The 24,966-nt window shown below is 41.9% G+C and overlaps 1 pseudogene across 1 annotated transcript; it reads left to right on the top strand.

Annotated features, from left to right (window-relative positions):
• Positions 1-764: 764 nt before the first annotated feature.
• On the top strand, positions 765-2,720 carry LOC307188328 (large ribosomal subunit protein eL6-like; annotated as a pseudogene). The gene is made up of 2 exons: positions 765-1,399; positions 2,182-2,720. The product of its transcript is annotated as a large ribosomal subunit protein eL6-like (transcript).
• Positions 2,721-24,966: the final 22,246 nt, after the last annotated feature.

The raw sequence follows: 24,966 nt of genomic DNA, 5'->3' as shown, positions 1-24,966 counted from the left end.
CCAAGCCACAGCCTTCGATTGTTGTTTTCGTAATATGGTCATGATTTTAACCACAGAAAGAGGGTTGACCATTCATTCCTCTCTCACTCACCTACAATCTATGAGTTTCTCCATATGTCTATTCATTTCCATTCCTCCTACAAGCTAACCCAAGTTCTCTATTTCTTTTCTAGGAAGCACTCCCTGTCTGCCAAGCAGTGTGCCAGACCTTATCTCATTTAAGCCTCAGATAAAATATTAATAATTTCTACATGAAGAAACTAAGACATAGGAGGCTCATTACCTGCCCCCTGCGAAAGTCATTCTGTAATATTAGTCCTGGGATTTGAACCCACAAAGGCTGATTCCAGAGCCCTTAGTCATATTTCCCATGTGACCCAACCACATGGTTATCCTACAAGTTTCCTAACTCACCTCCCTTTGGCAGGTCTTTCCCCCAACACAACTCCCACATCTCAAACCCTAAGATCCCCTCTCCTGGCTCCTAATCTGTTATTCAAGGAAATGGAGGCTGAGGCTCCCACCTTCTTCTTGCTTCTCCAGGTATAACTACCTACTGAATAGCTACTAACACATTTGACTACATTTTAAAAAAGAAGAAGAAATTAAACATTTCTCCAAGGCCACAAACAATTCAACAAACAAAGGGCAACTCAGTGGGAAGTGGGAAGGGGGGAGGGGCAAGAAAGAGGTAGGGGGTTAAGAGGTACAACTACTATGTATAAAACAAATGAGCTACAAGGAGCTCTTTCCCATCTTGCAAGATGGCGGGTGAAAAAGCTGAGAAGCCAGATACTAAGGAGAAAAAACCTGAAGCCAAGAAGGCTGATGCTGGTGGCAAGGTTAAAAAGGTGAAGAAGGTTAAGAAGGGGAAGCCCCACTGAAGCCGAAACCCTGTCCTGGTCAGAGGAACTGGCAGACATTCCCGATCGGCTATGTACTCCAGAAAGGCCTTTTACAAGAGGAAGTATTCAGAAGATAAAGCCAAGGTTGAAAAGAGAAAGAAAAAGAAGGTGGAGGTTCTTGCTCCTGTCACAAAACCAGTTGGTGGTGTCAAGAATGGTGGTACCCGAGTGGTTAAATTTTGCAAAATGCCTAGGTATTATCCTACTGAAGATGTGCCCTCGAAAATTGTTGAGTTGGCAAAAAACCCTTCGGTAAGCATGTGAGAAAACTGTGTGCTAGCATCACTCCTGGGACCATTCTGATCATCCTCCCTGGGCGCCACAGAGGCAAGAGGGTCATTTTCCTGAAGCAGCTGATCAGTGGCTTGCTACTTGTGACTGGGCCCTCAATTGAGTTCCTCAGCGTAGAACACACCAGAAATTTGTCATTGCCACCTCCACCAAAATTGATATCAGTGGTGTGAAAATCCCAGAACATCTCAGAAAGAAGCTGCGTAGCTCTATTTACAATAGCCAGGACATGGAAGCAACCTAAGTGTCCATCGACAGATGAATGGATAAAGAAGATGTGGCACATATATACAATGGAATATTACTCAGCCATAAAAAGAAACGAAACTGAGTTATTTGTAGTGAGGTGGATGGACCTAGAGTCTGTCAGAAAGAGAAAAACAAATACCGTATGCTAACACATATATATGGAACCTGAAAAAAAAAAAAAAGGTTCTGAAGAACCTAGAGGCAGGACAGGAATAAAGATGCAGACGTGGAGAATGGACTTGAGGACACGGGAAGAGGGAAGGGTAAGCTGGGATGAAGTGAGAGAATGTACTGGACTTATATACACTACCAAAGGTAAAATAGGTAGCTAATGGGAAGCAGCCACATAGCACAGGGAGATCAGCTCAGTGCTTTGTGACCACCTAGAGGGGTGGGATAGGGAGGGTGGGAGGGAGACGCAAGAGGGAGGGGATATGGGGATATATGTATACACATAGCTGATTCACTTTTTGATACAGCAGAAACTAAGACACCATTGTAAAGCAATTATACGCCAATAAAAATGCATTAAAAAAATTTTTTTTTTTAGAAAGAAGTTGCGTGGGCTTCCCTGGTGGCGCAGTGGTTGAGAGTCCGCCTGCCGATGCAGGGGACACGGGTTCGTGCCCCGGTCCGGGAAGATCCCACATGCCACAGAGCGGCTGGGCCCGTGAGCCATGGCCGCTGAGACTGCACGTCTGGAGCCTGTGCTCCGCAACGGGAGAGCCCACAACAGTGAGAGGCCCGCGTATCGCAAAAAAAAAGAAGCTGCGTAAGCTCAGGCACCAGGAAGGTGAGATCTTCAACACGCAGAGAGAGAACTACGAGATTACAGAGCAGAGCAAGGTAGATCAGAAAGCTGCGGACTCACAAATTCTGCGAAGAGTCAAAGCTGTTCCTCAGCTCCAGGGCTACCTTCGCTCTGTATTTGCTCTCACAAATAGAATTTATCCTCACAAAGTAGTGTTCTAAACTTCTTACAAAGAACCTAATTAAATAACTGACCCATTTGAAAAAAAAAAAAAAGCTGCAAGGATATATACAACACAGGGAATAGTACAACACAGGGAATATAACCAATATTTTGTAACTATAAATGAAATATAACTTTTAAAAATTGTGAAACACTATGTTGCACACCTGATGCTTATACAGTATTGTACCCCAATTAAACTATACCTCAATTAAAGGGGGAGGGCAATTCAGGAAAATATTTATAGCATATGTAGCAAAGGGCTAATTTTCTTCATTTACAAAGAGCTCTTAGAGATATGTCTCCCCAAAAGGAAAAATTGGCATGGGATATAAACAGGTTAAGTCCAATTTAAAAGATTTGCACTTAAGAGATGGGCCAAGATAGTGGAGTAGAAAGACCCTGAGCTCACCTCCTTTCATGGGCACACCAAAATTACAACTATTTACAGAACAACCATCAATGAAAAAGGCCAGAACCTACCAGAAAAGATCTTCTACAACTAAAGATATAAAGAAGAAACCACAACAAGACACAAGAAAAACTTTCTGGCCTCCCCCTCTGTACCAGGAAGGGCAGATCGATTCTCAATCATCAGAGAGAGGACTAGACTCTTATCAGCCCGCAGATGGCGCCAGAGAAACCTACAGAACAAACCTTGCTAAAAACAACCCTTATTTTCCATTAGTTCCCTTTATATATTTACCTTTCCACAATTTGCCATCTCCTAGAAGCCCAACGTGCTTTTCCTTTGTTTTGTCACTACTCTAAAAGTTTATTGTTCTTTATTAAGATGCTATAAAAACCCAGCTGACACCTTTATCTTGGACTTTCCAGCTTCCAGGACTGTATGAAATGTTTGTTACTTCAGTCACCCAGTCTATGGTTTTTATTATAGCAGCCCAAACGGCTATAAAAGGCCCTTAGCTCGCGGGGGGGTGGGGGGAAATTGTTTTGTTTTGTTTTGTTTTGTTTGCGGTACACAAGCCTCTCACTGCTGCGGCCTCTCCTGTTGCGGAGCACAGGCTCCGGACGCCCAGGCTCTGCGGCCATGGCTCACCGGCCCAGCCGCCCCGCGGCATGTGGGATCTTCCCGGATCCGGGCACGAACCCGTGTCCCCTGCATCGGCAGGTGGACTCTCAACCACTGCGTCACCAGGGAAGCCCCAGCTCTGGGGTTTTAAATTACTTCTCCCTACTCCTTTTCCACTCCTCTTCCTCCTTCCCTGTCCAATGCACCATATGACCCAGCAAAACAATTTACTCACAGACTCTCATTTCTGTATGCTGGGAGATACTCCTCCACGGGTCTCTCATGTTCCTACATGTCTTACTGAGTGTGCCAGGAATGCAAAGCCCTAACTGATCTTTACCAGGACCATTTCTCAGGATTATATATAACCTTTGTAGATGAGGCAATGTCTTCCTCTGGGACAAAGAGCAAACTTGCTTACTGCTTGCTATAAAACAACAGGTTCCCAAGCTCAGTGTTTCTCTCTTGTAATACAACGCACTACGTGTGCAAGCATCCACTTAGACACTCTGTGTCACTGTTGTGGGGCTTAGGAAATAAGGAAACTGACACAAATATGCTGATTGATTTTTACGCTACTAGCCAGGCTGTGAGTAATATTGTCCTTTGTATCTTACCCAGGAATCTTGTGTCTTCTGCCAACACCCATGAAGCCATAATAGGACTTCTCTGGTGGCACAGTGGTTAAGAATCCGCCTGCCAATGCAGGGGCCTTGGGTTCCAGCCCTGGTCCAGGAAGATCCCACATGCCTCGGAGCAACTAAGGCCGTGCGCCACAACTACTGAGCCTGCGCTCTAGAGCCCTCAAGCCACAACTACTGAGCCCGCGTGCCACAACTACTGAAGCCCATGCTCCTAGAGCCCATGCTCCGCAACAAGAGAAACCACCACAATGAGAAGCCTACACACCACAACAAAAGAGTAGCCCTGGCTCGCCGCAACTAGAGAAAGCCTGCGCACGGCAACAAAGACCCAACACAGCCAAAAATAAATAAATTTATTTTTTTAAAAAACATACTAGGCAAGGTTATTAGCATGTAAGTAGAGTAAAATCAAATTTACCTGACAGTGGAGCCTCTTCTCCACTCCTATGCCATTGCTCACGCATTCTCTTGAAACATTCTTTCCTCCTGCCTTTGCTTCTTTGTTTCTTCTTCTTTCTTTCTTTTTTTTTTTTTTGGCTATTACAGTTTTCAAATTCCTTTTTTCCTACTAATTTCAAAATTATACTTTATATTTTTATTCTTTTATTATCCTTAAGTCATGCTCCTGTACGTCCAAAAAATGTTTACTCGGTATCTCCTTTCCTCTTCCAAACTCTAAGAAGTTTTGGCATGCTTTAACACCAATTACACAACCTCTTTTTCTATGTTACGGTTGTCTTTTAACTTAATTTCACCTCATTTTAATTTTCCTCCCCTTTCATTAGTTTTATTTTGCCTGCTATAGGCAATTATTCAGGTTTACCACATGCTTACCAATCGTTTTGCTCACCATTGCCTCTTGCATCCCAATCCTTCCTCCCAGGTTTCAATCTTTTCTTACAGTGAAGTATGTCTTTCAGTAGTTCTTTCAGCAATGGTTTGTGAGAAGTAACTTCTTTCTGCCTCTTTATCTGAAATACCCTTATTTTATCCTCACTTTTTAGAGATTGCTATAGCAAATGTTTTTCACACTAGTGTACATAAGAGTGATCTGGGGGAATTTGTCAAATGCAGATTCTTGGGTTCCCTAGAGATTCTAGTTTAGTAGTTTGGGAAGGGATGGGATAAGATTAAATCTTTTCAATTACCACTCAAAGTGATTCTGATGTAAATAGGTCAAGGCCACACTTTGGGAAGAAATAGGTCTATAGAGAGAGGGATGCCATGGAAAAGATTTTTAGTTTGTTTTTTACATTTTTTCCTTATAAAATTTATACATACACATTAAAGGGATTTTAGAAAAGTGAGAAAGAAAAAGTCATTTAATTATATCCAAATATAATTGCTGGTAATATTATTTACAGCTGATGTTCATTATTAGCGGATTCCAAATTTGCAAATGCACCTACTCCCTAAACTTTATTTGGAACTCCAAAATCAGTACTTGTGGACATGCACACAGCGCTGAACATTTTGAGTGGCCTATTGGACCTGCACTGGTTTCCAGATGAGGAAAGGCACACGCTGCCTTCTGGTTCAGCTCTCGTGCACAAGTGGCCAGAAGATGGAGCCGGTAGGGGGCAGTGTGGTGTAGCGAAAGAAGCTCCGGCTCCAGAATCACCTGGACAGGACTTGAATCTCAACTCTGGTTCCTGTGACCGATGAGATGGTCTCGGGCAAGTCACTTAACACCCCTGAACCTCATGGGTTTCTACCATGATGACTTGGTTTTAGTATTTAAAATGATAATCTATGTGACAGACATATATATACATGAATATCTTTCCCCTAGGAGCAATGACTCAGTATTTGCTAATACAGTGTTTCCAGACTTTATGGAATATAACTACCGTTTTGAAGATTGACTGTATTTTCTCCCAGACTTTTTAATATGCTTCAGGTTTTTGCAATATTGCTGTCGAGCTTTGTATATTTCTTACCCAGGTGAGCCTCTCCCTTTCCGGATCACCATCTCCAAGGCAGTGGTTTCAACCTGGCTGCGCATCAGAATCACCTGGGGAGCTCTTACAACATACTGATGCCCAGACCCCATCTCCAGAGATTCAGATTCAATTATTATGAGGTGAGGCCAGGAATCAGTAGACTTTGAGTGCTTGCAGGTGGTTCCAGAGCAACCTGGAGCAGAACCTCTGTTTAGTTTCTTTGGCAAAGAAGCTAATGGTCTCAGTACACTTTGGAGGCACCCCTTTGGCAGCCCCCTATCCCTAAGGAATAGTACTACCCCACCCCCAGCCCTGCTCTGGCCATGGCCCATTCCTCTACCCGCCAGTGCCTGGAACTCACATCTAGTGTCCTTCCCCGGACAATGCTACTATTTGTGCCACTGAGCTCGTTGGAGGGGTGAGGTGGGAAGGGACCCATGGTGCTTTTACTGACCCGCTCCTTAATCGCCCTTCAACAGTACCACACAAGGCTGAAAGAGCGACAGGCTTTCTGGAAGACTGGAGGTAACGGAAGGGAACCGCAGAGCAAAGCAAAATGCAAACCAGGCACCAGAGGTGACTGTTCTAATAGTCCAGGGTAGAAGAGCCATCACCACCAAACCTGTCTGCTTGCAGACCCAGATCCCTGACGTTGCCTTCTTCCCCTTAGGCAGTCCACGCAACACACCTCAGTGGAGCATCTCCCAGAGTTCTGAATTTCTCAGACTCGAATGATAGTCCAGGAAAGGTGGAAAGGGGTCTCTACCATTATAAGCTAAAGATATGCATCTTCCTTCCCGACAGATTCAGCAGATAACCACTGAATCAAATGCACACACACACACAGAGACAAAGAAAATTCTCAGAGCTCAGTCTCAGTTCAGACCAAGGGTTTAGAGAAACAGTTTCCTAAACGAGAGTTAACAAGGCCTCCACATACATCGATGATAATGTTTTACCTTATTATACGCAACAGTGTCAATCTCACCGCCCCACAACTGTCTGCTAGTCTCCCGCCCACAAACCCTTCCCAGGTCTGTAATGTCTGCATCTTTTTTAAGCATCAGAGCCACTTATCTCTGATGGCCACATCTGGCTCCACAAAGCGATAGGAAAGTATTGAAAACCCTTCTTGCTTTTCTATTCTATCAAATCATTTTCTTAGGCAGGGTATCTACAAGACTAGCTTTTGTCAGTAGTAGAACGCAATATAAGGTTTATTAGCCTTCCCTACCTCACCCGGGGCAGGGGTTGGGGTGGAGATGGGAGGAAGAAAGGGAAGGTTTCAACTCTTTTTCTGTATTTTATGTTTGTAGATTTTGATACAGTTTTGTATTTTAACATGTTTACTAAACTTTGTTGCATGCATAGGCACTTTCCTATGCTATAAAATAATATAATTAGTTATTTTTAGTTGCTGAAAAATATTTCATTGACTGGGTATACCATGGGCTACTTAACTATGTATATGTACATTGTTTGTTTCCAATTTTTATTATCTTAAATAATGCTGCATTAAACATCTCTGTATTCAAAGCACCTTGCTTAGGATTACCCGCTGAGGATGGATGCTGCGAAAAAGAACTGCCGAGTCACAAGACAGATATATTTGTTAAATTCTTGAGAAATATTGGCAACACTTTTCCAAAAGACATGCACAACTTGCATCTTCCCCAAGAGACTGGATGGGAATGGTTTTTTTTTTTTTTGGGGGGGGGGAATGGTTTTTAAAAGAGAAGTGAGGGGCTTCCCTGGTGGCGCAGTGGTTGAGAGTCCGCCTGCCAATGCAGGGGACATGGGTTCGTGCCCCGGTCCGGGAAGATCCCACATGCCGCGGAGCGGTCAGGCCCGTGAGCCATGGCGGCTGAGCCTGCGCATCGGGAGCCTGTGCTCCGCAGCGGGAGAGGCCACAACAGTGAGAGGCCCGCGTGCCGCAAAAAAAAAAAAAAAAAAAAAAAAAAGAGAAATGACATGATCAGATCTGCATTTTAGAAACGTGTCCGGCTTCATGTCTAGGCCTGGTTAGGTGGGGTTTTGGTAGTCCAGGTGTAGATGGTAGGGGCCTGGTAAAAACTAGAGGGAAGGTTTTACTAAGTAGACTTAGTCACCAGACAACCAGGATAGAAGCAAGGTCCATATTGGCCTTAAAATCACCATGAATATATCACGAAGTTGAAGGGAGCCTAGAGCAGTATTCCCCTCTCTATCACAATTGTGACATCACATAGTGTCTGCTAGATTTGGTTGGAAATTACTGCAGCATCTGAGGACCCTTGAGGATGTTTTCTATCCACATAAAATTACATTGTGCAGAAATGCCATCTACGTGGATATCAGAGTATCAAGAAGCATACAAATAATGAGATATTTTTCATAATCAAGCTTTTGTTTTTTAAAAACAATTAAAACACTTTCCTTTCTTGATTTCTAATTGCAAAAATAAGCCATGTTCACTCTCCTACTTCTAATTTTCATGCTGATTCTCCCATGTTCTAGAGAGCTTTAATGTCTTCAGAATAAATTTCCCTCAAGATTACTTTAGAACCCAAAAATAGTCACTATAGCACTAGAGTTCCCTTTTACTTCACTAAGAAAGATAATTTTTTTTTTTTTTTTTTTTTTTTTTTTTGCGGTACGCGGGCCTCTCACTGTTGTGGCCTCTCCCGTTGCGGGGCTCCAGACGCGCAGGCTCAGCGGCCATGGCTCACGGGCCCAGCCGCTCCGCGGCATGTGGGATCCTCCCGGACTGGGACACGAACCCGCGTCCCCTGCATCGGCAGGTGGACTCTCAACCACTGCGCCACCAGGGAAGCCCAAGAAAGATAATTTTTATAAATCATTTTAAATTGTCCATTTACAAATAACTAGAACTTACATTTCTATTTTAAAGACAGTAAAACTTGCATTTTAAATTCCAGTACACAAAGTATATTGATCTAAACCTCAAGTCCCGGACATATTAACTCTAACCCCGACAGGAACAATTTTAACCAAAAAAGATCATCATCATCAAAAAAAAATCATCAAAAGAGGTGAAGAATATTTATTTCATGTAGTTTTACCTAATTTTGTTTACTTTATATCTATGGAAATTTTTCTAAAGATTAAAAAAAAATCAAAGCTTTTCATGGGGACAACATGAAAAAACATTTGTTTAGGCTAAATCTTAACGGTTACTCTATCCATCTCTTAGGTATCTGTCTCAATTGGTTCTTGCATACGTGATGCTTTTCATTAAAATCGGACATGGTTATTTTTAGAACAGAATCTGCTCCACACACTTAGAATTTTCAGTCTCATTAAAGGATACACCAGGGCTTCCCTGGTGGCGCAGTGGTTGAGAGTCCGCCTGCCGATGCAGGGGACGTGGGTTCGTGCCCCGGTCTGGGAGGATCCCGCGTGCCGCGGAGCGGCTGGGCCCGTGAGCCATGGCCGCTGAGCCTGCGCGTCTGGAGCCTGTGCTGCGCAGCGGGAGAGACCACAACAGTGAGAGGCCCGCGTACCGCAAAAAAAAAAAAAAAAAAAAAAGGATACACCAAAAGCCATGGAGTGTTGGGCACCTTCAAGAATATAATCAATTTCTTCAGATAATTTTCTGCAGACTGTTAATTGGCTTTCCTCTAATACCAACTCTGGTTTTAATTACATTGAAGAATAAGCTTTTTGACCATTCTTTTGACTGTCAAATACCAGGGAGATAATGCTCTATATTTTGCCAAAATAGTGAAATACAAAAATTGCTTTGCTTGCCCGAGTATACTAAGGGTCACACTGTACCAGAAAGCAATGCCCAGTAGCCTGTGGGGAAACCTTCACTTAAAAAAAGCTTTTGGGCTTCTCTGGTGGCGCAGTGGTTGAGAGTCCGCCTGCCGATGTAGGGGACACGGGTTCGTGCCCCGGTCCGGGAGGATCCCACATGCCGCGGAGCGGCTGGGCCCGTGAGCCACGGCCGCTGGGCCTGCGCGTCCGGAGGCTGTGCTCCGCAACGGGAGAGGCCACAACAGTGAGAGGCCCGCATACCGCAAAAAAAAAAAAAAAAGCTTTTTTCTAAGACAGGAAAAGAAGCAGAAATGGCCAGCTACTATTGAAAACTCTGCATATAGTCCTAGAAGCATAATTTGTCGCTTCCTTTTATGATCCTTGTCTAAGCCTGTCACTCTTCTGGAAGCCACTGATGCATAAATCATGTGTCATAGAAGCCGTAACTGCTCAGCACTGCTCTGTTATCCTACTTGCTCTCCACTGGGACCCAGAAATGCAGTTCCAAATGAAAATTACTTCCTAATTTAGGATAAAGAGAGAAGAATGGAACAAAAACTAATTTTCTTAGCAATTTTCAAAATGTAGCAGAAGGAGTGGGTTCAGAGGAAGAAAGACCTAATCTACATGCTTGTTCTCCAAGACAGGTCTCGGCTCCCCACACAGTCCTCAGCCCCTCCCAGTCTCGAGAGACTGGCAGTGGCCAATAGGTGCCTTTGTGGGTTAATGGGGAGATGGTGGCAATAGGGATGAGTTAATATATATGTGAAGCCCTTAGAACAGCTCCTGGCACACTGTAAGCACTCTAATCATCAGGATTATTATCATTGACATTAGGAAATGGTGAATCAGTCTTATTCCTTCTCAATACTCTGGAACATTTTGGAAATTCTGAGCCAATAAAGAAGATCCCGGAGTGTCTCATGACAAATAAATGTACAGGGCCTTAAGTGCATCTGATCTTCTCCGTTGGCCAGGCAGAGTCTCTGGTGGCTTGTGTTTTCTCACGAGAGGCCATGACAGCTTCTTGCTGCTTCTGTAGCACCAGCACTGTGGCCTCCCCACGCTACCACAGTGTAGTGATGAATAGCAGGTGCAATTTCCACAACAGCTGCCACTCTCATCCACCGCTGCTGCTATTGCCTTAGCTGTGTCTATCACAACGGCTAAAGGTGATCTCACCACCAGGATTATGGTCCTTCTGGATGGACCACTTCTATATGGCTCATTAAAGTGTAATCTGACTCTTCCAGCTTATTTTCTCAAGCAAATAGAGGCACGTGTCCTTAAGGTTGGATCAGAAGACTTTATATGACATCGTGCGGTGCCTCCCTCGTCACAAACCCCAAATCTTAACAATTAATCCCCAAACCCTTAATGAGTCTTCTTGAGAACAGAAGTGCTGGTGGCTTTTTATGGACAATGACATTTCTTCTACCATTGCAGATTAGATTTCCCCCCTTTACTCTTAGGAATATCTTCACTGCATTCACAATGGTGATTACAGTGAGTGATTATGAGCTCTCACAACCCGTTCGAAGTCAAAGTGCCAAAGATGACTGAGATGAACAGTCAATGGTTATCTTAAAGTATGAACAAGAACAAAGTCATATTGTGTGACAAATGAAAGAATACGTTTGAGATATGCAGCTGAGATCCATGTTGGCATTTTTAAGAATAACAGGTTTGTGGCGACAAATGTAAAAGAAATGTAAAACCACAACATGAGCCATGGCCGCTGAGCCTGCACATCCGGAGCCTGTGCTCTGCAACGGGAGAGGCCACAACAGTGAGAGGCCTGCGTACCGGGAAAAAAAAAAACCAAGAGAAGTGACACATAATATTTAATAATCCAGGAACATTCTGAGAAGTCAACAGTAGATAAAAATATTTAGGATAGAGCCGTACTCAAAATCTTGTGATTGTAATCAAACTTCTTTGTCACTCTTACTAGGCAATTCCTCATTCTTGCACTCCTACTGAAACATTTTGAACTCTCTACAAGCATTCTGTTATGGGAAAGTGAGACTGATTTTTTTTCAAATAATGGGATTTCAGGAGCATTCAGAAACATGATAGAGGCAACCTTGATGTGGATGTGGGGAAGGAATAGAACAATACTTTCATTTAAATGTAGAATATTTCATAGTTCTACATCTTAGAGCCCATTTAAATTATCTCATGAAAATCATAGTCTCACAATATTGGATGTTTTACGAGAAAGCATGCCTCACAATTTTTACCTCTCTGACCAGACATTAGAAGCCAATGGGAGGGAGTCTTCTTCTCAAACCTGTGAGTCTGTCTTTGAATTCTCAAGGCTACATTTGATTCCAAAAAACACAGGTAAAAATTAGTCTGGCTGTTGAATAGAAAACACTATTTTAAATATAGTTACATTTTCCTCTTCCTCGAATCGTGAGGAAAGTTCACTTAGGTCTCGAAAGTTCTGCTGATGACAAGCAAGATTCCATGTGAACTTTTCCCATCTATTTGGGAATGTCAGCAGGCCCATCATGAACTGCAGCAAAAGTGTTTCCCTAAAAACAAAAAAATGTTTCCCTGCTCCCTGCTTTGCATTCACAAATCAGTCATATGCACTCTGTTCTTTTGTCAAGGTGACCAATATTTATATAATGCCAACTATCTTTCCAGTACTACCTTAGATATTGAGCAGAATTCAGACAGATAGATGGATAGAAGATAGATAAAAGATAGGTAAGTAGGTAGATAGATCTTTTTAAATCACATAGTCCCTACTCTCTAAAATATTACAATGCAATTGGGGAGCTAGTTATGCTCATGAAATAACTAGAAAAATGATACAAGATGGTATGGAGTCAAGCGTTTGAGTGTGTGAAACAAACTGCCAATGTTAAAAGTATTCTCATATGAAAGAGATCAAAGTGGGCAGATAGGGAAGACAGCATGGAGTGTTCAGTTGTTACTGAGCTACAGTTCATGAATCGGGTAAGAATTTGATTGAAAGAATGGACACAGATTGGTGGGAAAGTAGGAAGAGAAAAGATGACAAAAGTAGGAGAGATTCCATAAGCTAGTGGGATTGCTCATGAAAAATGAAAGGGAAGGGAAAGTCAAAAACACCAACTAGTCTGAAACAATTTATGCTAGAAAGTAAAAGGGGGGACTTCCCTGGTGGTGCAGTGGTTTAGAATCTTCCTGCCAATGCAGGGGACACGGGTTTGATCCCTGGTCCAGGAAGATCCCACATGCGGAGGAGCAACTAAGCCCGCGAGCCACAACAACTGAGCCTGTGAGCCACAGGTGCCACAACTGAGCCCGAGTGCCACAACTCCTGAAGCCCGTGTGCCTAGAGCCTGTGCTCCACAACAGGAGAAGCCACCGCAATGAGAAGCCCGCACAGCACAAGGAAAAGCAACCCCCGCTCGCCACAACTAGAGAAAGCCTGTGCCCAGTGACGAAGACCCAACGCAGCCAAAAAATAATTAATTAATTAATTTAAAAAAAGAAAGTAAAAGGGGGTTCATTCATTCATTGAACTGTAACTAATGATAATTATGGGTAACGCCTGGCTCTGCTGTTAGGCAGAATTCAAGTCAAGTTCCGTGACTAAAGAGAGATTCTTACAGAAAAACAAAAACAACAACAACAAAAACAACAGATATGGTGGAGGGGGTAACTCTGGGAGAAGACCTAAAAGTATCCCCACATACATCCCTGCCTATTATCTCCTATCCTCACCCCTCATCACCAAGACTAAAATTATTTTGGAGGTGCTAACTTCAAAGTAACTGTGGGGAGTATAAGACAGAGAGAGCTGAGACAGGCCAATGGTGGGAAAACAAAGCATGTCTTTGAAGAGCAAGAAGCAGAGTATAAGGCAGGGAAACAGAAAGAAATCAAGCATCACAGGCATATGAGGTGCTGGCAGGGGCCTCAACACGGCAAGCAGGAAGGAACGGGACAGGAAAATTCCCCACGGAGGCAGAGCATATTGAAAGCCTGGGACTCCAGCTGGTTTTTTGTTTCCATGGGGCATCTGAAGATTTACGTGTTATATGGTTTTCTGCTCAGCAAGCCATCCCAAGCAGTAAATTTCCCAGGCAGACCATGTGAGAGGGAATACCCAAAAGACGGTACACAGGCACAGGGCAGGGACAGCTCGTTGCATTCAAACAGCTATTCCCACCCTTTTCTTTGGCAGAGACTCCAACATTTACTCAAGCACATTGCTGCCTGAAATAAAGACCCCATTTCCCAGCCTTCCTTGCAGATAGCTATGGCCTGTAACTAAGTTCTAATCAATGAGGTACAAGCAGAAGTAGCAAGTGGATCTATTAGAAAAGCACCTCAAAAGAACTGAACCTTGGAAGACTCCTTAAAATAAGCCACTGATTTTCTTTTTCTTTGGGGAAATGTGAAAAATAACTAAATCCTACTTCAAGGTTGATGGGGATCATACCAGACATAGAGACAACCACCATCTGGTTAGATAGACAATATGCTATAGAAGTTATTTGGAAGGAGATATGAAAGGTTTGAATGGGTAAAGTGAGAGCAGAAAGAATAGTGGTCAGGGACTGCCCTGGTGGTCCAGCAGTTAACACTCTGCGCTCCCAATGCAGTGGGCCCGGGTTCCATCCCTGGTCAGGGAACTAGATCCCACATGCTGCAATTAAGAGCCCGCATGTCACAACTAAAGATCCCACACGTGGCAACGAAGATCCCGTGTGCCTCAACTAAGACCCATGTCAGCAAAAGGAAGGAAGGAAGGAAGGGAGGGAGGGAGGGAAGGAGGGAGGGTGGGAGGAAGGAAGGAAGGTGAGCAATTTTACTAGGGCGATAAATGGCAGAAAGTATCAAGAGAAAATACTAATATTTGCATATTCTCATAAACCTTCCAGAGAACTACGATTTAATGGGATGGTTATCACAATGAGGATTTTCAGGACCATGTCAAACTGGCATGGCAAAAATTGGGGCTCAAATGGACCTTTCAGTAACTCTTAAATCACACCTTATATGTAGGTGACTGATAAATGAAGGGAGATAAATAAGGGAAGCACCTTTAAAGCAGTTATATATTTAGTGAATACTTACCTACTAGGCATTCATGAATAAACATATGAATAAACATAATAATGAATTATGAATTAATGAATAATGAATGATGAATGAATAAACTTATGAATAAACATAAGTCCCACTTATATATCCATCTTATATATCTCATCTTATATATCCATCAGATTTTCAGTTTATTTTATTTCCATAGAAGGGGACAGCTACTAAAAAGCTCTTCAATGTGACCAAATTACTGTGTTCTAAAATAGTTTGGTCTCAACTAAATCAAAACCGATCTCCTTTGAGCTCTGAAGACCTGTGACGCAAGCAGGATCAGAACAGTTTATATGCCCAAAAGATTTTTACGATAATGGTGTTTCCTGTACAATAGGTACACCCTGCAGAAACTATCTTATTCAATTCTGAATCATAGTCTAGCCACTTGCTATCTCTTCTAAAATGGAGGGAATAATATTCCAACTCCAAATAGCTCAGCAATGAAGACAGTGAATTAAACCAGAATACTGAGCAAGACAGAGAAGACAGTTTCAGGGCCTTCTCATTTAAACTGAAAATGAGACGTTAAGCTGAGGACAGGGGAGGAAAATTAGTGCAAAAGGCAACATTGGAGTTATGATAGCTCCAGTGCGGTACCATAATGACAGGCTTTTAACCCATGATTAGTTTAACTATTCACATGAGTCAACCTGCCAGTTATGTCAAAACAAGTTGGCCTGAACAATGAATTCTGGAAATAGTTCCAGCAGACCTGAGAGCGAGGGGGAAAGGAGGTGGAGAGAAAGGGGAGAGTGGGGAGATTAGTCAGAGAAAATGGGTCTTGGATGTGAAGCAGAATTCTATTCACCTGCCAGTTCACTGGCTTTACTTCAGCACAATGAACCCTTCAACACAGGCTCCATTCAAAGTACCTCATAAAGGAAGAAGTAGTCTAACTCCCAGTAAGACACTGCATGTTCAGATTTGGAACCAATTGTTCATAAAGTCAAAACTAGCAGTCACCTACCTATATGGTGTGATTTGAGAGATACAGAACGGTCCATTTGCCCCTAAATTTTTGCACTTCCAGCTTGACATAGGACCTGAAATCCTCACTATTATAACCCTTCCATTAATTTACATCATTCTCTGGAAGGTCTCTGGGAAAATGCAAATATTTGTACTTATGCTTAGTCCCGACTGCCAAACCATCTTGTTACACTCCTGCCTAGAAATCCTTTTTTTTTTATCGTGACTGGGGTTTTCCAAAATCGCCTGGGCTAGTTCTGTGACTAGGCCTGTGGATTCTGACAAGTGACTAACCCAAGAGAGTATGCACATGGTTAAATATGTGGCTCTTTGGGAGAAACTGACATGTGCTATATATACTGCATAGACTGACATTCAACTTACAATCCAGACTTAACCCCATTGTAAGTCGAGGAAGATCTGTACTTGAAATCTGTACTTGAGTTTACACGAGAGTAAAACTCAAGTGTTCTCACCACACACACACAAAAAAACGAGAACTATGTGAAGTGATGGATATGTTAATTCGCTTGATTGTGGTAATCATTTCACAATGTATACATGTTTCAAAATATCGTGTTGTATATACATTTTTAATATGTCAGTCATACTTCAATAAAGCTAGGGAAAACCATGGCCAATGGACTTGAATAGATATTTGTCCAAGAAAAATATACAAATGACCAATAAGCCCTTGAAAAGATGCTCTACAGCACAATTCATATAGAAATCATGTAGGGAAATGTAAATCAAAACCACGATGAAGGGCTTCCCTGGTGGCGCAGTGGTTGAGAGTCCGCCTGCCGATGCAGGGGACACGGGTTCGTGCCCCGGTCCGGAAGATCCCACATGCCGCGGAGCAGCTGGGCCCGTGAGCCATGGCTGCTGAGCCTGCGTGTCTGGAGCCTGTGCTCCGCAACGGGAGAGGCCACAACAGTGAGAGGCCCACGTACCGCAAAAAAAAAACACGATGAAGTAGTTTGCTGGCGGTCCAGTGGTTGCAGTGGTTAGGACTCAGCGCTTTCACTGCCATGGCCTGGGTTCAATCCCTGGTCAAGGAAGTAAGATCCCACAAGCCATGTGGTGTGGCCCAAAACAAAAACCACAATGAGATACGACTTTATACCCATTAGGATGCCTATCATCAAAAAATCAGAAAATAACAAGTGAGAATGTGGAAAACTTCACTCATTGCTGGGTAAAATGATGCAACTGCTGAGGGAAATGTTATGGAGATCCCTCAAAAAATTAAAAATAGAATTTAGCATATGATCCAGCAATTCCACTTCTGGGTATATACCCAAAAGAACTGAAAGCAAGGACTCAAACAGATATTTGTCAACCATTCTTTTTCTTTTTTGGCTGCACTGGGTCTTTGCTGCTGCACGGGCTTTCTCTAGTTGCAGCGAGCAGGGGCTACTCTTCGTTGCGGTGCATGGGCTTCTCATTGTGGTGGCTTCTCTTGTTGTGGAGCGTGGGCTCTAGGCACGCAGGCTTCAGTAGTGTGGCACGTGGGCTCAGTAGTTGTGGCTCGCGGGCTCTGGAGTTCAGGCTCAGTAGTTGTGGCACATGGGCTTAGTTGCTCCTCGGCATGTGGAATCTTCCTGGAGCAGGGATCAAACCCATGTCTCCTGCATTGGCAGGCAGATTCTTAACCACTGAGCCACCAGGGAAGTCCTGTATCCCATCTTTAAGCAGCATTATTCACAATAGCCAAAAGGTAGAAGCAACCCAAGTATCCATCTACATTGTGGTATATACATTCAATAGAATATTACTTAGCCTTAAAAAGAAAGAAAATTCTGACACATGCTACAAGATGGATGAACCTTGAAGACATTATGCTGAGTGAAATACGCCAGTCACAAAAGGACAAATACTGTATGATTCCAGTTGTACGAGGTTCCTAAAATAGTCAAATTCACAGAGACAGGAAGTAGAATTGTGGTTGCCAGGGGTTGGGGATAGGAGAGAATGAGAGTTATTGTTTAATGGGTACAATGTTTCACTTGGGGAAGATGAAAAATTTCTGCAGATGGATGGTGGTGTCTGCACAACCATGTGAATGTACTTAATGCTTCTGAACTGTACACTTAAAATTGGCTTAAGTGGTAAATTTTATGTGATATGTATTTTACCACAATATAAAAAAAAGTCAGCTACAGCAAAACACAGCCCACAACTGAAGCTGTACTCTCAGTCAGTACTTCTGGACCATGCCTCGTTAACTACATAGGAATTACTTTCAGAGCTTGGTCAAAATATAAGCTATATATAAGGCACACATCAAGATTCTAGTTCATGTTGTCTGGGGTGGGGCCTGAGCATTTTTTTTATGTTCCCCTGGTGATTCTAATATGTAGCCATGTTTAAAGGCTGCTATTCTGAAATTTCACCATATCAGATTTAGAGGCAAAAAAGCAATTATCTATCTTTTATTTGTAATTGACTCAACACTAAAAGGACTAATTTTATATAATAAAACATGGTGATATTTATTTATTTTTTACATAATGCTACATTGATATATAGCAAAAAATTGAAGTCTGAAAACTTGACTTAGACACTTATTACTTAATTAAAAGAATTCATGTGAATCTTTTAAAATTAAGTTTTTAGACACATTTTCCTAATTCCTTCTGTTAACTTTGCGTTGAAATTTCTTAGATGTCCACAGAATACTTTCTAAGCTAGCAGGAAAATGTCATCTCACATGACATTTGTCTTGGTAGATGCTGGCATTATAAAAATGTTTGATTATTTGCTCATGGGTACATCACAGTTTATATTTTAAAAGTCAGCTTCCACCTGAAATAATCAGTGTCTTTTCAGTGAAAGCATGACACAGTAATTATATCCCATTTGCATCTACAGATTCATTCATTATTAACAACTTTATGATTTTACGTATTGATAAGCATCTTTCTGAAGCCAGGAAATTTTTTTTGATTACATGCTAAGTCAACAGCCAAAAGATGTCTACAGGCAATTCTTGATAAGTGGTGACACATGGTATCATGGAAATATTGAACTGAAACCAAAGACCTGGTGTCTAGACTATGTGCCACCCAGGTCCCGTGTTCAGAGCTAAGTACTCACTGCCTCAGCTGAATGAAAGAAAATACCCTCAGTCAAAAGGTTATGCTTCCTCCCAGGGTCAACCTACATACAATGACACATGGATCCAGACCTCTTGCCTCAATCCACACATCTCTGAAGGTCTTATCCCCGCTTTAGAGTTTCCTGGCTAAAGCTTGCCTATGATAACAGCTGCACCACAATTCAACCTCTCTCTCTCCCCAGTCCTGCTTTCCTCACTCCCAAGAGCAAGCTCTAATAAATCATTGGCAACAGCATAGTCATCTCAGAGTCTGTTTCCATGGAAACCAGACTTGCATCACCAATTTTCTCAACTAGCTCTGTAACCATAGTAAAATCACTTAATCACACCTCCGTCTGTAATTGAAGAAGATTTACTGAGCTTGGAACCACTGGAAATTTCCAGTGCCACAATGAACAATGTTCAGCACTGGCAGAGACCTGACTTCGGAACTCACCTGCTGTGACCAAGTTCATACATTTTCCAATCTATCCCTTTGCATCCCACCCCCTTTAAATGGCAAGGAGGGGAAATTCTGTATCACTACCAGGCACTATCTTAGGGTACATCAATTCCAAAGAAGACTTTGGCTTTCCACTGATAGAAAATATACTGGAATGGGGGTAGCTGAGGGTGACCAGGGTTTACCTGGGTTTACACTAACAGACTCATGTACCAGAAAGGCTCTCAGTCCCAGGTAAACCTGGTCACAATTACGTGGCTCCATATATCCCCTGGTCCTTGGATTTGCACAATTGGTCATCATCTTGGTGACTCTGGCTGCCTGACTATACACAAGACAGAATATAAGTCCCAACCCACAAAACTAGGTCAGATCTCCTGCTGTACACATTCATGGCCCTCTCTGTTTTTCCTTTGTAAGACTTAACACAACTGTACTTTTTAGTTATGCAACTATTTGTCTAATTTTTGTCTCCTCAACTAGACTGTAAGTACCAAATGGACCCATGTGCCTTGTTCACGGTTGCATCCTTAGTGCTTAGCAGAGAACCTGACACACAAGCAATGACTAATAACTATTTGTTGGATAAATTAATGAAGTGGGAAGGAAGGAGATGTGTAATGCCTGGGACCCACTCAGAGGGTGAAAGACTAAAAGAGGATAAAGTGCAGGATACTAAGAGTGAAAATAGATAAATAGGGAGTGGAAGACTGTGTGGGCATTCAACCTTGTACCATGTTTCCACTTTCCTGTATCATATCACTATATTACTGAACTATTGGCAAACATTTGGTTAATTGCAACACTCAGATTTGACATATATTCATAATTTTCTATCAGATCAAGTACACTGTACCCGGAAAATAGTAGGCCCTCAATTTAAAAAAAATAATAATAAGTGTTGTCCTAATGAATGAACTGTATCACCACTCTGAGGATTACTGTTTCAAATAAATTCTCTGACAAGGAGATTTTAAGCACTTTATCTAGAAGAAACCTTCGCAGATACTTGGTCAAACCTTCCAATTTCTCTCTTAAGGCAACTACATATCACATCTTGGTTCCCTGAAAGTAGTAATATCTGTAGAATTCTAGTTTCTTCTAACTGGCTACTACTAGAATAAAGCAAGCCCTTTCAGAGCACTGCAAGACACACCAAAATTCCCCTTTTGTGTAGCTTCATGACCATAACAAACATTTTATAGTACAACTCCCCACCCACATAACAGCTTTTTGACCTTATTGATGCTTAACCTGAAACTGGCCTGAATTGAACATACGTTTAAAAAAATATAGAAACTTCTGTGTTCTGTGAAGTTACTAATCAATAAATGTTATTCATTTTGAACAACAATTCATAGAAACAAAATTCATATTGAAAACGCCATCCTCTTAGATTCTGGTGTAATTAATTTTGGAACATGAAAATGCATTTTGCCAACATGAGATACTAGAATTGATTTCTGTCCCTGTTCTTGGCTCTTATAAGTGACTTTTATCTTTGGACCACTTAGAGCTCTGTAGAAGCTGAACAGCTTCATTTGTCAAGCTGAAAGATTATTGTATCTCATCAATCTATATCATACCATTAAAATATTTATAAAATTTTATTGATTTAAAATTCACTGCTGTAGCTTATAATGTAAACCATGTGAATCAAGTGATATAAATAAATAAGCAAACAAGCCAGATGATAAACAGATAATTGGTAGACTAAACAAGTCAAACCTTCTTTGTCTCACACCTAACTTCATCGCAAAATTGTGAAGTTTGCAGCCCCCTACCTCCATCATCAAGGCTCCTTAAGCTGAGATGATGGGGGGTTTAAAGCTCCTAGCAGTACTGCATTCAGAAAAAGATGCTCTAAGGCAGCAGTTCTCACAGCATGACCCAAGGACCATTGGAGATCTGGGACACCCTTTCAGGGGGTCATGAGATAAAAATTTAATTTTATAATATTACTAAGACATCATTTGAGGATTTTGCCCACCATGTTAACATTTCTGTTGATAGCACAAAACAATAGTGACTGAAAATGCTGGCACCTAAGTACATATCAAGATCATGGCTCCGAGCTGTGCTAGTGGTCATTATATTCTTTACCAAAATGTACTTATTGAGAAAAAAGAAAAAAACAGTTTCATTTAAGAATGCCCTAGATGAATCAGTAAAAAATATTAATTTTATTATATCGGGCGGTTAGGTACACGTCTTTTAAATATTCTGTAAGATGAAATGATAAGTACACAAAGAACTCCTGTGTATTACACCTAAAACTCTGTAATATTGTCAATCAACTATACCTCAATAAAAAAAAATTAAATTAAATAAAAGACAACTACTGTGTACTAAAGTAAAGTAGTCTCCAGGAAGAGCATTTGTGTAGTTGATTTGCGAACTGGACTTTTTCCTGTAACCCCATTTTATTTGAAAAAACAACAAGTGGACAAGGTATGCTTATTCAGATTTGGATATTTGGCAGATATTTTACTGAAAATAAACAAAATGAACCTTTAACTTCAAGGAAAACAGCTGACAATATTGTTGCCAATAATAAAATGAAAGCTTTCAAGTGAAAATTAGGATTTTAGAAAACTGTATCCAACACTGTGAACTTAACAGTTTACAAATACTTAAAGATCTTTCTGATGAAATTGGTAGTAACATAAATAATTTTTTGATATTATATAATGAAACATGTCAACATTTGAAATATCTGCGTATCTCAGTGAAGCGGCATTTTCCAAATGACCAATGCCTGGGATGTTACAAAATCAAGCATGGGTGAAAGATTCATTCAAGATGCAAAATAGACCAATGGATTTTAATGTTACAAAATGTAGAACCCAGGCCTCTGAGTTCAGTTTTTTTGTCATTTGCAACTAAAGTCAGAATTGATATAGAGGAAAAGGAAAGAAGTTAAGTTTCAAGTGTGGCATCACATCAATGCAGAGATAAAGAATCAGCTTCAATATTTAGAACAAAGAACAAAAATTCAGCCAATGTAGAATATAGGAGGCAGATGACTGAAAATTCAAGCCTTCTTCACACTCCCTACTTAAGGATCTGTAGAAATATTGAGGATACTTGGACTTGGAATTGTCTGAGTATCCTCAATATTTATTTCAAATATTATCCTCAATATATATTTCAAATTTATTCAAAATACTGATAGGAAGGATGATTCAAACTGACATCAGGTAGTGTAAGTTTCTAATAGAAAATTTTCTCGTATAGAAATTTGGTTTCAAGAATTTGTACCCAAATGCCCATCACTGGTGAATGGATAGGCAAAATGTGGTATATCCATACAGTGGAATGTTATTTGGCCATAAAAGGAAATGAAGTACTGATGCTTGCTACAACAAGGATGAACCTTGAAAACATTATGCTAAGCGAAAGAAGCCAGATCTAAAGGCCACACGTTGTAAGATTCCATTTATATGAAGGGTTCAGAGCAGGCAAATCTATTAAGAGACGTAAAGTAGATGAGTGATTGCTAAGGACTGGGGTTAAGGGAACTGGGGAGTTGCTGCTAACAGGTATGGGTTTCTTTCAGGGGTGATGAAAATGTTCTGAAATTAGATAGTGGTAAAAGTTGTACAACTTTGTGACTATACTATAAATCAGTCAATTATACATTTTTAAAGGGGAAGTTTTATAGTATGTGAATTATATCTCAATAAAAAATTACATTAAAGGGCTTCCCTGGTGGCGCAGTGGTTGAGAGTCCGCCTGCCGAGGCAGGGGACACGGGTTCGTGCTCCGGTCCGGGAAGATCCCACATGCCGCGGAGCGGCTGGGCCCATGAGCCATGGACGCTGAGCCTGCGCATCCGGAGCTTGTACTCCGCAACGGGAGAGGCTACAGCACTGAGAGGCCCACGTACCGCAAAAAAAAAAAAAAAAAAAAATTACATTAAAAAAGAAATTATAAACCTGGTGCATTAGTTTCCTGAGGCTGCTGTAACAGACAACCACAAACTTGTGGCTTAAAACATCAGAAACTTATTCTCTCACAATTCTAGGAGCCCAAAGTCTGAAATCAAGGTGTCTGTAGGGTTGTAGTCCCTCTGGGAGCTCTGGGGGAGAATTCTTTCCTTGTCTCTTCCATCTTTGATGGCTGCTGGCATTCCTTGGCCACATTAATCTCTGCCTGTCTTCACATCACCTTCCCGTGTGTGTGTGTGTGTGTGTGTGTGTGTGTGTGTGATATTCCTCTCTCTAATAAGGACACTTGTGACGGCATTTAGGATCCACCTGGATAATCTCATCTCAAGATCCTTAACCATATCTGCAAAGACTCTTTTTTTCCAAATCAGGAAATATTCACAAGTCCCTGGGATTAGGAGGTGGACATATCATTGCAAGTCATTATCAACCTACCACGCCTTAGCTTATATATAAATAACTGATGTAGTATGGTAGCCGTAGAGGTGTGCCACTTGGATCTGCCAATCAGCAAAAGGAATGAAGTTAGCGGACAGCCTCCAGCTACAACATCTTCAGGATCTGCCACACTCTGCCTGGCAGCCCCAGGCCAATGACTGAGCATGGCATGTGTGCAAGGGGCTGGTCATCTCCCAACATGGGACCCCTCTACCAGCAGTCCTTATGCCAGAGCCTTCCATTGAGCTGAGATTTAGCTCTTCCTATTTAATTCATCTCTCTTCTCCCTCTTTTTACCTGCCTTTTCCTGTTGCCTCTCCCTTTATAATTCACAGAGTCACTCTCATGAATCTCTTTCATTGCCAACTTGAACTTGACATCTTCTTCCCGGAGGATCCAAACTCAGTCAGTTGATCCTCAGAGTGGTCCATCCATGACAGCAGATAGCAAAATGGACTTTCAGGACTAGGTTACTCATTGCCCAGCTGCACATGAGGACCCCCATGCCCCAGTGGCATGGGTAGTCCCCAGCACAGTGACAGCTTATTCACTAAACTTTTACCAGGGCTGACACAGGAGAGTGTTCTGATGGAGCAGACTTCTCTGGCCAGTGCAATCATTCAGGCATTTGAGAGTGAACAACGCATACAAGGACAATGGAATTGGCCGGTTATTAAGGGATACAAAGGGCTAATGAGAAACCGAAGGCAGTTAACACTTAAAAACTAAGTGTATGAGTCAGAGGACATCTTTGACAGCTTATAAAGAGATGTTATCTCCTGCAGTTAAAGAACAGACACAGCTGTGGAGCAAATTCAGCATAGCCAAATTTCAAAGACTATTGAACACACAGCCAAGGCAAGTCTGTTGTGCTAAGACCAGGGCTCTGGCTAGAAAATACAGGACACTAAAATATGGCATAAGAATGGATTTCCCCAAAAGACTTTGGCTCTGTTGACTACCCTGAACCCTCAGAGACTGCAGAGGCTACCTACCCCTCCCTATGAAGACTTACCATTTCCTGCATGAGGCTCTATTCTGAGTTAGCACTTCCCCTATGAGAAAGACACTGCAGAGACCTCTCCCCTGCCAGCCAACCAGCGCCCCACCTCAGAATCTGTCCCCATCTCCTCACTTGGCTGATCA

The sequence above is a fragment of the Stenella coeruleoalba genome, assembly GCF_951394435.1.
Source record: "Stenella coeruleoalba genome assembly, chromosome: 6".
Classification (NCBI taxonomy): Eukaryota; Metazoa; Chordata; class Mammalia; order Artiodactyla; family Delphinidae; genus Stenella; species Stenella coeruleoalba.
Note: the sequence above shows the minus strand (reverse complement) of the source record. Positions and strands in the feature narration are given on the sequence as shown.